The 10,357-nt window shown below is 42.4% G+C and overlaps 1 long non-coding RNA gene across 1 annotated transcript; it reads left to right on the top strand.

Moving 5' to 3' along the window:
• Positions 1 to 245: 245 nt before the first annotated feature.
• Positions 246 to 3,008, top strand: LOC134467490 (uncharacterized). Its single transcript, XR_010038576.1, has 5 exons — positions 246 to 466; positions 983 to 1,038; positions 1,492 to 1,561; positions 1,749 to 1,835; positions 2,205 to 3,008. It is a non-coding gene; the product is annotated as an uncharacterized LOC134467490 (long non-coding RNA).
• The last annotated feature ends 7,349 nt before the right edge of the window (positions 3,009 to 10,357 follow it).

The following is a 10,357-nucleotide window of genomic DNA, read 5'->3' as shown; positions in this document are numbered from 1 at the left end:
AAATATGTATACAAACAATTTAAGGAATATTGTTGTAAAATGGAAAAATGATTCATTGAAATCATATAAACACCATTTGAACTGTCCGCGTATTAACTTTTAAACAAATAATCTAAACAAATAATGTAGGCCTATGCACTTGAAAAAAGCTCATAATATTAACTGACATGCACATCACACTCCAGAACAGTAGGTGGCAGTAAGAAATGAATCGCCTATTGTCGAAACACATTTTCATTGACGGTATTTATCTTCTTCCTGCTGGCACCAAGTTGTTACCTTATTGATACAGAAATATTTTACATAAATCAAAACTATATATGTGAAATTCATGCTGTAATTCAGGTGGGATAACAAACAAAAACAAAAAAAATCACCAAAGGGTAAAACCGGAAATGGAATTACGTCACTTCCTGTTCGTCAGTTGGTCTCCTGCTTTGAAATTGAGGCAATCGTTTTCAGCCGGGTAAGTTTCACAATCCGTTTCAATCCTTGTCATCTTTGGCAATATGCTTGTATTAAGACACTATTACAGTCATTTGTGAAGTATACTACGCTATTGTGATGTTTTTGGCGTTTTTGTCTGTATGGAAAGTTAACTGATACGAATATTGTTAGATCATGCTGTGTGATCTGACAAGCTGTTTGTCTTGCATTCAAATATCCACTCTTAAACATTAGCTTATCTTGTGCAACATCTTTAGGAGTAAAAAAAAATAACCTTAAGGTTTATCCAGTCTGAAGTGTAATTTACCAGCATAATTATTTTAAACACAATTTAACACCTGCTGCTGTTTAGCTTAGCAGCTAGCTATTGCTCTCTAGCTTGCTATTGCCCTGTAATGCCCCACATGTTACTCAAAATATGTATTATATTTTTTGTAATGGGCGTCACTATTGGCCAGTCCTGAATATCACCTTTGAAAAGCCATGTTTGCCGATATTGTGAGAAAAGGTTCACCTCTGTTTTTCAACTTGACAGATGGTTACCCCCTGTGCTAGTGGAAGATGTGACTTTGAAGACAGTCATTGTAAAAGGTAGGATTTCTGTCCATGTTCAATTGTTTTACACTTTACCCTCTGCTTGAACACTTTACTTACACCAAAGCAAAATGAGGATAACATTTTTTTTTAGCCAATTAGCTGTCATTTTCATGTTGGCATGGTGTCAACAGTTATTTTGTATTGTATGAAATATGGATATGAAAAATATTTTAATTAACTTTAATTTCACGCTGTCTTAAGTGGCTGTAGTCACGTTATTTACCAATATTCTTAAATGGTGACAATGTTCCCAGGTCTAAAAAGTGGTGACGATGTATTTGATATGGCAGATTATATTTGGTTGAGGCTACTCTACTCTCCTTGACCCCTGGTCTCAACTTAGGTTTTACAAGAAGTCAGTCAATGCCATTGTGATGTTAGCCCTCATCTTATCTTGTAATTTCTGTAACATCAACTCCAGCAGTCTAATTATGTGTTTTGTCATAGGTGCAAAAGGCTTGTCTAAGATAAGCTGGCAGTCTACACCGCATGGCCTGCGTTGCTGACATTGAGTGAAGTAAGTGTGGTGGTACATTATGTCATAACAGATAGTATTTAAGTGTTGTTGTATGTCTGTCCTGTAGGATGTCTTTGTGGCTTGACCAGAGATAGAAAGACATAGTGACAAGTCACAGGACAGACAGGAAGCACAACACAACTGGGCCTGACAACCATGTAATTTTCTTGTAATGTGTCTTTGACAGGTTAATGCAGAGTTCCTGTGCCTGACAGATACTTGAGGAAGCATCTTGGAGGTTGTCAAGGAGAAGGGAGGCGTTGCCAGAAGGAAGGTAGGATAACTCATGGCTCCAGCAGCTAATGGAAACATTGTGTTTGAGTTGCAAACAATCTAATGAAGTTGGGTATTAGGTATTAGAAGGTCAGACATTAGGTGTGGGAGATGCATGGCCCACCTCTAGGTTCACTGACTCTGAATTTTGAACAGTTCTGATTATGGTGTTCACGAACGATCTGCACCCCAATAAAGAGAGCATGTGATAAATGGCACCTGCATATCACTGACAAGCACACTATTAAATGTTAGTGGCCATGGTTGTCATTCACTAGATATCAGCATTTTTACATTTAGTGCCATTAAAGCTACATAAAAAGTGTGTGCACAGTGTTAAGCTTTCTGCATTTTCTTTTTCCATCATCAGGACTGGAGTGGCGAAGTGATCCAAAGGCAGACTGCACATCTACGTATAGGTTTGCAAGGAACATCCCATGCCAGAGACTGTGATACAAGGCATGGAGCTGTACAGTGAACTCGGAGCATCTCTTGTGCATGTGTGATGCTGTTTGGACTCGGTTACCGGTATATACCCTCAATCTCAACTCTGTGGATTTGGATTTACAATTTTAAGTATCCAGATGAACTGAAATATATGTTCTGGTGAATTTGGAAAATATGCCCAAAAGGTCCAATCACTATAAACTACAGTAAATATGTTGGACACTGGCAATCTCAGGTTCTAAGCCATTGTATAAAAGGACAATCCATCGCATTTCTATTAATACTTTTGTGTGCTGTTCTCTGATCTGAGCTGATGATTTTTTTTATCCTTTTTTGTCTTTTGTCAGCATGGCATTGAGTATCATTGAGGGGCTTTTTTCTAAACATTTGCTATGCAGATTAAAAGATGAGCACTATAATGAAAGGCGTAATAACGCCTCAGTAGCACTTCATGGACACATTGATATCATAATTAAAAGCATTTCTCTCTCCCTCTCCTCCCCCACTTTGGGAAAGAATCAAAGAGTCAAAAGTGCTCCTGCGGGCAGTTGGTTAATTCTAAAATGTCCATTCACAAATAACATCTTTTTCATGAATGTCTAAGTAAATAAGTGAGTAAATAGACACATACTGTTCTGATGAGAGTATGCTTTTTGGCCTAAGATATCTGACTGCATATCTGACCCAAGCGATTATGACATTACTTAGAATTTGATGGTGGTTGTAAGCATTCATGAAAAAGATGAAACAGGCCACATAAATTAATGTGTTACAGTACACTGATAATTTCAGGTTTTCTGTTTAATTTCTGTTTAATCATACGATTATATTGTCTAGATTTTGGTGTTTTATTATCGTTTGACTGCATGTTTGTCCAGCTGATGAAATATTAATAAAAGAAATGTTTTGAAGTTCTTGTCAAGTATATTTTTCTCATACACCTAAACAAGATATTAATTCTACATGAGAAAATAAGTATTCTAGCTAAGAAAATCAGACTAGTTTTAAGACTTTAAATGAGCTGGAAACAAGTAAATTTGCCTTGTTTTAAGCATATTGTATGCTTGTTTTGAGCAATAATTTCTTGGAGGACATCTAATTCTAAGCAATAATGACTAATAAAGGAGAAGAAATTGCTTAAAATAAGAAAAAAAATCTTAACAAGCGACAGAAAAATAAGATTTTTATACTTGTTTCAAGTGTTTTTCTATACCTACCGCTTAGATTTTATTTTCTTGTTTTAAGAATTCTTACCAAGTCCAATTTGCTCGCTGCACTGGCAGATTATTTTGCTCAAAATAAGCAATTTTTCACCTAAAACACTATATTTTTTACTTATTTTTTTAGAGGGCTTTTTTGCAGTGTATGCCTTGGCGTGAAGAGAAAGTGTGCATGTGCATGTGCATGCGTGTCTAAGTGTGATTGTGTATGGGGGGTGATGTAGTACAATGATTAATAATACACACCCCTGATACCTGCTCCCATAAAATGGATTGCCTTGCCTTGGAATGTGAAAAAGTAGATTGCTTACACTCTCATAAAAAGAAAGAAGAGGAAGTGGAGAGGTAGGGAGGAGAGGAGAGATGGAGGAGGGAAGGGGGGATGTGAGGAAGACAAAATGGGACTCAGATCCCTTGATGTTTCTCCCTCCGTTCCATACATCTACCTTCTGTTTTCTCAGATCATTTAATATGATCTATAGCCTCGACTGCAACATAATGATTTTTAATTAAGGTAACTCACGTTAATGAGCTACACTGGGCGAAGAAGGTGGAAAAAAGAGAAACAGAAATGGAAGCAGAGAGGTGTGATTTGTTGGCCAGAGCACACTTTCTTGTCAACACTACAGTAAAGCTATGTTGTGAAATTGGGAGTTGGTTTGCGTTCCAGCAGAACAACTCTTGTGTCCTGTCTCGTCAACCTTGCATGGATAATAACTAGAGATACAACGGATCCTGATTTTTAGGATCCTGCCGGACACCGGATCCTACGAAAGGGTTGAAACACATACAGTAGCCTACTCGCACACGGCCCTTTTTATTATGTTGGCTCAAACTATTATTTGGCCTCATTGGCTTACTGCCACACTGCCTGCAACGGTCACTTCCAAAGGGCTTTCACTCCATGCAGCGATTGGGGTTGTGAAAGACTGACTGAAAAGCCTAGGCTACGTGAAAGCAAGAGATGCACCAGATCCTGATTTTTAGGATCCTACCGGATATCGGATCCACTGCTTAAGATCCTGCCGGACCCGGACCCTGTGAAAAACCCTATTATCCTGCCGGATCCGGAACCGGATCTTGGATCCGGTGCATCTCTAATAATTACCTCCACCAAGGAAGTTGTTTTCAGTCACATTGATTTGTCTGCTTGTCTGTCAGCAGGATAACTCAATAAGTTTTCAAACAGATGTGGATGAAACTTGGAACTTGTTGGAAATGACAAAGGAACAAGTGATACAATTTTGGTGGTGATCCGGATCACAATTTTAAAAAATCACAACAATCTTCACCATAGCGGGATAGGGCGAATTTTGACATTCCAGTTTCTAACTCCATGAAAAGGAAGAAGAAAGATACGGTGTAACATAGTCAAATGTTCTATCAAACAGCTTCCTTGTCGGAGGTCTGCCCTCTCACAGTGCATTTCTATTTATTTTTAAAAACTCTAACAGCTGCTCCTTTTGGTGACTTCTGTGTGACAGGATAATGTTATGTGTATGTGTCTCGGATTATCACACACGGGTGTCATTTCTACCTCTCATATGGGTTATGTAACTTCTCTTGCAAGGAGCTGTGGGTGGTTGGCAGTGTAAATGACAAAAGTGGAAAAACACACGCATGCACGCATGCACTCACGCAGGCCGGCAGGCAGGCACACAGGCAGGCACACAGGCAGTCACACACACACACACACACACACACACACACACACACACACACACACACACACACACACACACACACACACACACACACGCACGCACACACACACACACACACAGAGTACAAAAAACACCCATTCTGACAAATACTTTGATGTCATTCAGGTTGCAGTTGCATCTGTCCATGTCTTCCTTTTCACTATTTCTTTTCAGTTGGCAGACAATATCTCTCTCTCTTCTCTCTCTCTCTCTCTCTCTCTCTCTCTCTCTCTCTCTCTCTCTCCCTCCCTCTTTCTTATTACATGTTTTGTTCTGGAACATGTTTTCTTCTTCTCCTTTGTATGGCCCCTTCCTGGTATGAGCTGTCTGTGTTGGCTCTGTGCTCTGCAGGCATGTCGCTCCCACTCTGTCATTTTGTGTTGTCTTCCCTGAGCCCTCTTCATACACAGCGAGGGCTCCTGCTCCTGCACATGCTGCTGAGATGTGGTCAGAGGAAAGCAGATGAACAGCCAGGTATGATGAGCATAATGAAAGGAGGTAGGTAGTTCTCTCTCTCTCTCTCTCTCTCTCTGTGTGTGTGTGTGTGTGTGTGTGTGTGTGTGTGTGTGTGTGTGTGTGTGTGTGTGTGTGTGTAGGCCCGTAGACAAGGGGGGGGGGGGGTGTTCAAAGGGGTATGTTGTCCCGGGCCCAGGGAAATAGGGGGCCCAGAATTGGGTCCCATTTACATTTTATGTATTGCTTAGGGGACCCTTTCAGATGACTTTGTCCTGGGCCCAGCAAAAGCTGTCTGCGGCCCTGTGTGTGTGTGTGTGTGTGTGTGTGTGTGTGTGTGTGTGTGTGTGTGTGTGTGCGTGTGTGTCTGCACTGACCACATTTTGCCATGAGTCATCAGGGCTGCAGCTTGCTGTCTACACACAGCATTGCACACAGCACTCACGGCAGTCACGGCACAGCATGGCACAGCACGGCACAGCCGGGTTGTATGTTGAAAAACGCCCATACACAGGGCCGGTTCTGGCTTATTTGGCGCCCTAGGCGAGTTTGCGTTCTAAGACCCCCCCCCAACACCCCCAAACTAACATAGAAAGTCAGTGAATGAGTTGGAGTGGAAAATAGTGAGTGGTCAGTCCTCACAGCACCTGACCTGTGTTAGGGGTCTTACACACCAGGGCGGTAAAGCGCCGCGGAACGGGCGCGTTTTTTACCGGCGTCTGTGAAAATACAGTGAAACATATCTGTCCTTACACACCAACCGGCGGTAGTCGAGCGTCAGCGGCGCAGGAGCCGGCTCCGCGCCGCGCTGCATTTGGAAAATAGAACTCGAGCGTATTTTTCACGCCGGTGACTGCCTGTGTCTCATTCAAATGAATGGCAAAGTAGCATGCTAGCTTTGGCTGTGGGAGGGTTTTGAACAGGACTGGCCACGCACGCCGACGCTGTCAGTGTGAAAGGCAGAGAAAAACACGGCGGCCGAAACTAAGCAGAAAGACCACGTCCTGCGACCGTTCCGTTCCGCCTTGGTATGTTTTGGCCCTTACTGTGATCTTCCCATTACAGGACAGACAAAGCATGAATGTTGGATGTTTATTTGGTTATTTCCTGTAAAGCGGCTTTGAGTACCTAGAAAACGCACTAAACGGTATAAAAATGATGTATTGTTACTATTATTAATATTATGAATGTCTTTGCATATGTGAGAAAGAGTTTTGTGCAGGGGCATGGACATATGACAGCCATGCATACAGCACACACAGGCCAACACAGCACACACACAGTGAGTGAATGAATGGAAGTGACACAGATAGCGCACTCAGGCCGACTGAGAACCGTGCTGGAGCCCGTTCCCGCACCTAATCGCGAACCGACCGTCATGTTCACGCCACAGATATTTGCGTTCGCGAACCGGAAAATTGGTTCGCGATGCGAACCGCAAAATACTAGGTTTTTCTCTGCGAACCGTGACGACAGCGTGGTCGTCAGCAGGTTCATCCGGGTAACACAGTCACGTGCGGAAAAAGTTCAGAGGCCGGTATGAACACTGGCGGTTCGCAGACAAACACTTTAGTGCCGAACGTAACTGGTGCGAGCACCGACACCGGCTCAGTTCTAGTCGGCCTGAAAGCCATAATAGAGATTGGTCAATCCTTACAGCACCTGACAGCTTCTAGTCCAGAGGTTGCTGTAAGCGCCATCACAGGACCTATGAAAAGACAAGGCAATAGAGGTTTTAACCTCTTCTTCATCTCCAGTCCAGACACCCCGTCATCCGTAGTTTGTTGTTGTGGAATGAGCCACATGTTGGTGCCCTGAGCTGTTATTGGATTGGTCTTCATCTTAAAGTGATACTGTCCCATTTTTAGAAATAAGCTCATATTACACCTCCCCTTGAGTTAAATAATTGAGCTTTACCTCTCTGCTGTACTTTCAATCGTTCCCTGAGTATTGCAGTGCAAATTTTACCTCCATGCTAACATTAACATTGAGTCCTATGAGACCAGCTGGTGGCTAACTGGACTCAATGTTAACTGCTAGCTTGGAGTTAAAATTTGCACTGCCATACCCAGAGAACTGTTGAAAGTATAGGAGAACGATAAAACCCTATTATTTAACTCTAGGGGAGGTGTAAAATAAGCTTATTTCCAAAAATGGGACAGTATCACTTTAAAGGGACACTGTGCAGGAAATGGTCAAAAAAGGTACTGCAACTATGCTGCTCATTGAAACTGGGCTGCCTATTGCCAAATTTGATCTTTACATGAACCTTTACCAAGTAATTAACAAATATTTTCTAGACTGGTCCAAGTAAAGTCATTTTTGCAGCTAAAAATGGCCATTTTTGGAAATTCAAAATGGCGGACCATGGAGAAGATCCCCGTTTTCATGTATGAAAAGTGCAATTTTTCCAGTCATAATGAATACTTAGAATTTGACGGTGGTGGTAAGTATTCATGAAAAAGGCAACATTAATGAATGGGCAGCATGAATTCTGAAAATAAACAACTAAAAATCTCACACAGTGTCCCTTTAAGGGGGGCTATCAGGTCTGGTAATAACTCCTTTGTGTTCCTCCCTCTGCAGGGTAGACAGGACCATCACTGCTGCTTCTGATGTGGCCGGCCTCTGTTCACTACTTGTGAGATGAGTGAGTTGGGATAAAGCAGACGACTGAGAATGGCCTTGTTTTCTGTGTTGTCAAAATGCCCAGTGAACAAAAGACTTACAATGCCCACACAGTTACAAACTGAATCAAACAATGAATACTCGACACACCAGGGCAAAAAAATCAGGCTGGTCCGCCAGCCATCGAAAGACACAATGAAGCCTGTGACAACATTCTATTCATCTATCATAAACTTTTTTTAAAAAACAAAACAGCTAAAATGAATGTTTAAATCTGACTCAGAGAGGTCAGCAGTGGCGGCATGAGGACTGATGACACTGCTTGAAGGGAGGAACAGGCCAAACTCATCAACAGTGCATGCCTTATGGCCAATCCTGCCATGCCACACAGGGTGCATTCCAATATGTGACCTTGCCTCCTCCACTTGTGCTTGTCTCCTCGTCCCGCCTCCTGGCCCCTCCTCCGTGGAGAAAATGATAAAGTTTCCGAGCTGTCAGCCTCGCCACAACAACTTTTGAGGGACTGTTTTTCATTCACCATCCCAATTGCAAATGAGAAAAAGACTTTACAATTGAGCTTTTGCGAGATATTGAAATATAATGCTGTTGTCAGTGATGTCATCATGACGAGAAGCAAGTGGAGGAGGCAAGTGGAGGAGGCAAGGTCGCATATTAAAACGCGCTCACACACTCCACATACTATACTCCACAAGTGGTAAAAGACATTTATCAGCAGCAGCAATGAACAGGTAGGTGTCGCTTGCTGAAAACAACACAGTGTGTATCTTGCTAGCTGTCCTTGGCACTGAAATACCCCGTGCTGAAATACCCCTTCAGCTCAATAGCTGAGGTGAATTAAAAGCAGAGCTGTCACCTGGATACATGTAAATCGATGGTATCACACTGTGTGTGTGTCACACTGAGTGTGAAGTTGCATTGCCTTCAAGTATTGGCAGAGGACGCGCTCAACTTCTTGGAAAAACGAAAGTCTTTGGGTGCGAGATAAAAAGCGTCAACTTAAGGAAGAAAAATCCGCACTCACAAACTGCGTCTCATTATTTATTTATATTACCACCATGTCCAAAAAGCAAACGCGTTTCGGCTAACAAGCCTTCATCAGTGCGTGGTCACGCACTGATGAAGGCTTGTTAGCCGAAACGCGTTTGCTTTTTGGACATGGTGGTAATATAAATAAATAATGAGACGCAGTTTGTGAGTGCGGATTTTTCTTCCTTAAGTTGCATTGCCTAAACTTCTCCTAAACGTTTTTGATGGATTGAGAATAGTTTAAAGAAACTCCCGCACACTGACCATTTCGTTGTTCTTTCTTTAATAAATGACGTTTCGGTACTAGACCTTCATCAGACAATAAATGACGTTTCGGTACTAGACCTTCATCAGGCAATCTTGCCTGATGAAGGTCTAGTACCGAAACGTCGTTTATTAAAGAATGAACAGCGAAATGGTCAGTGTGCGGGAGTTTCTTCAAACTATTGCTGAGTGACCCATGGTGCCATCTCCGACGCACCTGCCAGCTGAGGTGTGCGAAAAAAGCCGAAGTTTAACGATGGATTGAGAATAACCATTGACAGTAATGAGAATAACAGTTCTTGTGGTCCTGAAGCATTTTTTTTCCCCCTTTCCTTTCCTTTTCCTCATCAGGGCGGTGGTGGCTCAGTTGACAGAGAAGCCTGTTCAGCAACCAGAAGATTACAGGTTTGCGCCCTGCTCTGCATGACCCTATTGATGCGTCCTTGAAGAAGATAATCAACCGTAAATTGCTCCTGGTCGCAGGGTGATGGTACTCTGAGTGGCAGCCACTGCTCCTGTCTTTCTTGGGTCTTTCTCAAAACCTAGGACAGTGTCCTTCCAAGTGTATCAGCCTAATTAGTCACGCCCAGTGATTGGATACTCTTTGGTGAACTCTACAGAATATCCAATCACTGGGTGTGACTAATAAAGAGTATCCAATCACTGGGTGTGACTAATTAGGCTGATACACTTGGAAGGACACTGTCCTAGGTTTTGAGAAGGGCCCATGGTGTGAATAAGAGTGTGAATGTGAGGCATGT

This window comes from Engraulis encrasicolus, chromosome 17 (genome assembly GCF_034702125.1).
Source record: "Engraulis encrasicolus isolate BLACKSEA-1 chromosome 17, IST_EnEncr_1.0, whole genome shotgun sequence".
Taxonomy (NCBI): domain Eukaryota; kingdom Metazoa; phylum Chordata; class Actinopteri; order Clupeiformes; family Engraulidae; genus Engraulis; species Engraulis encrasicolus.
This window is presented reverse-complemented; position numbering and strand designations above follow the sequence as displayed.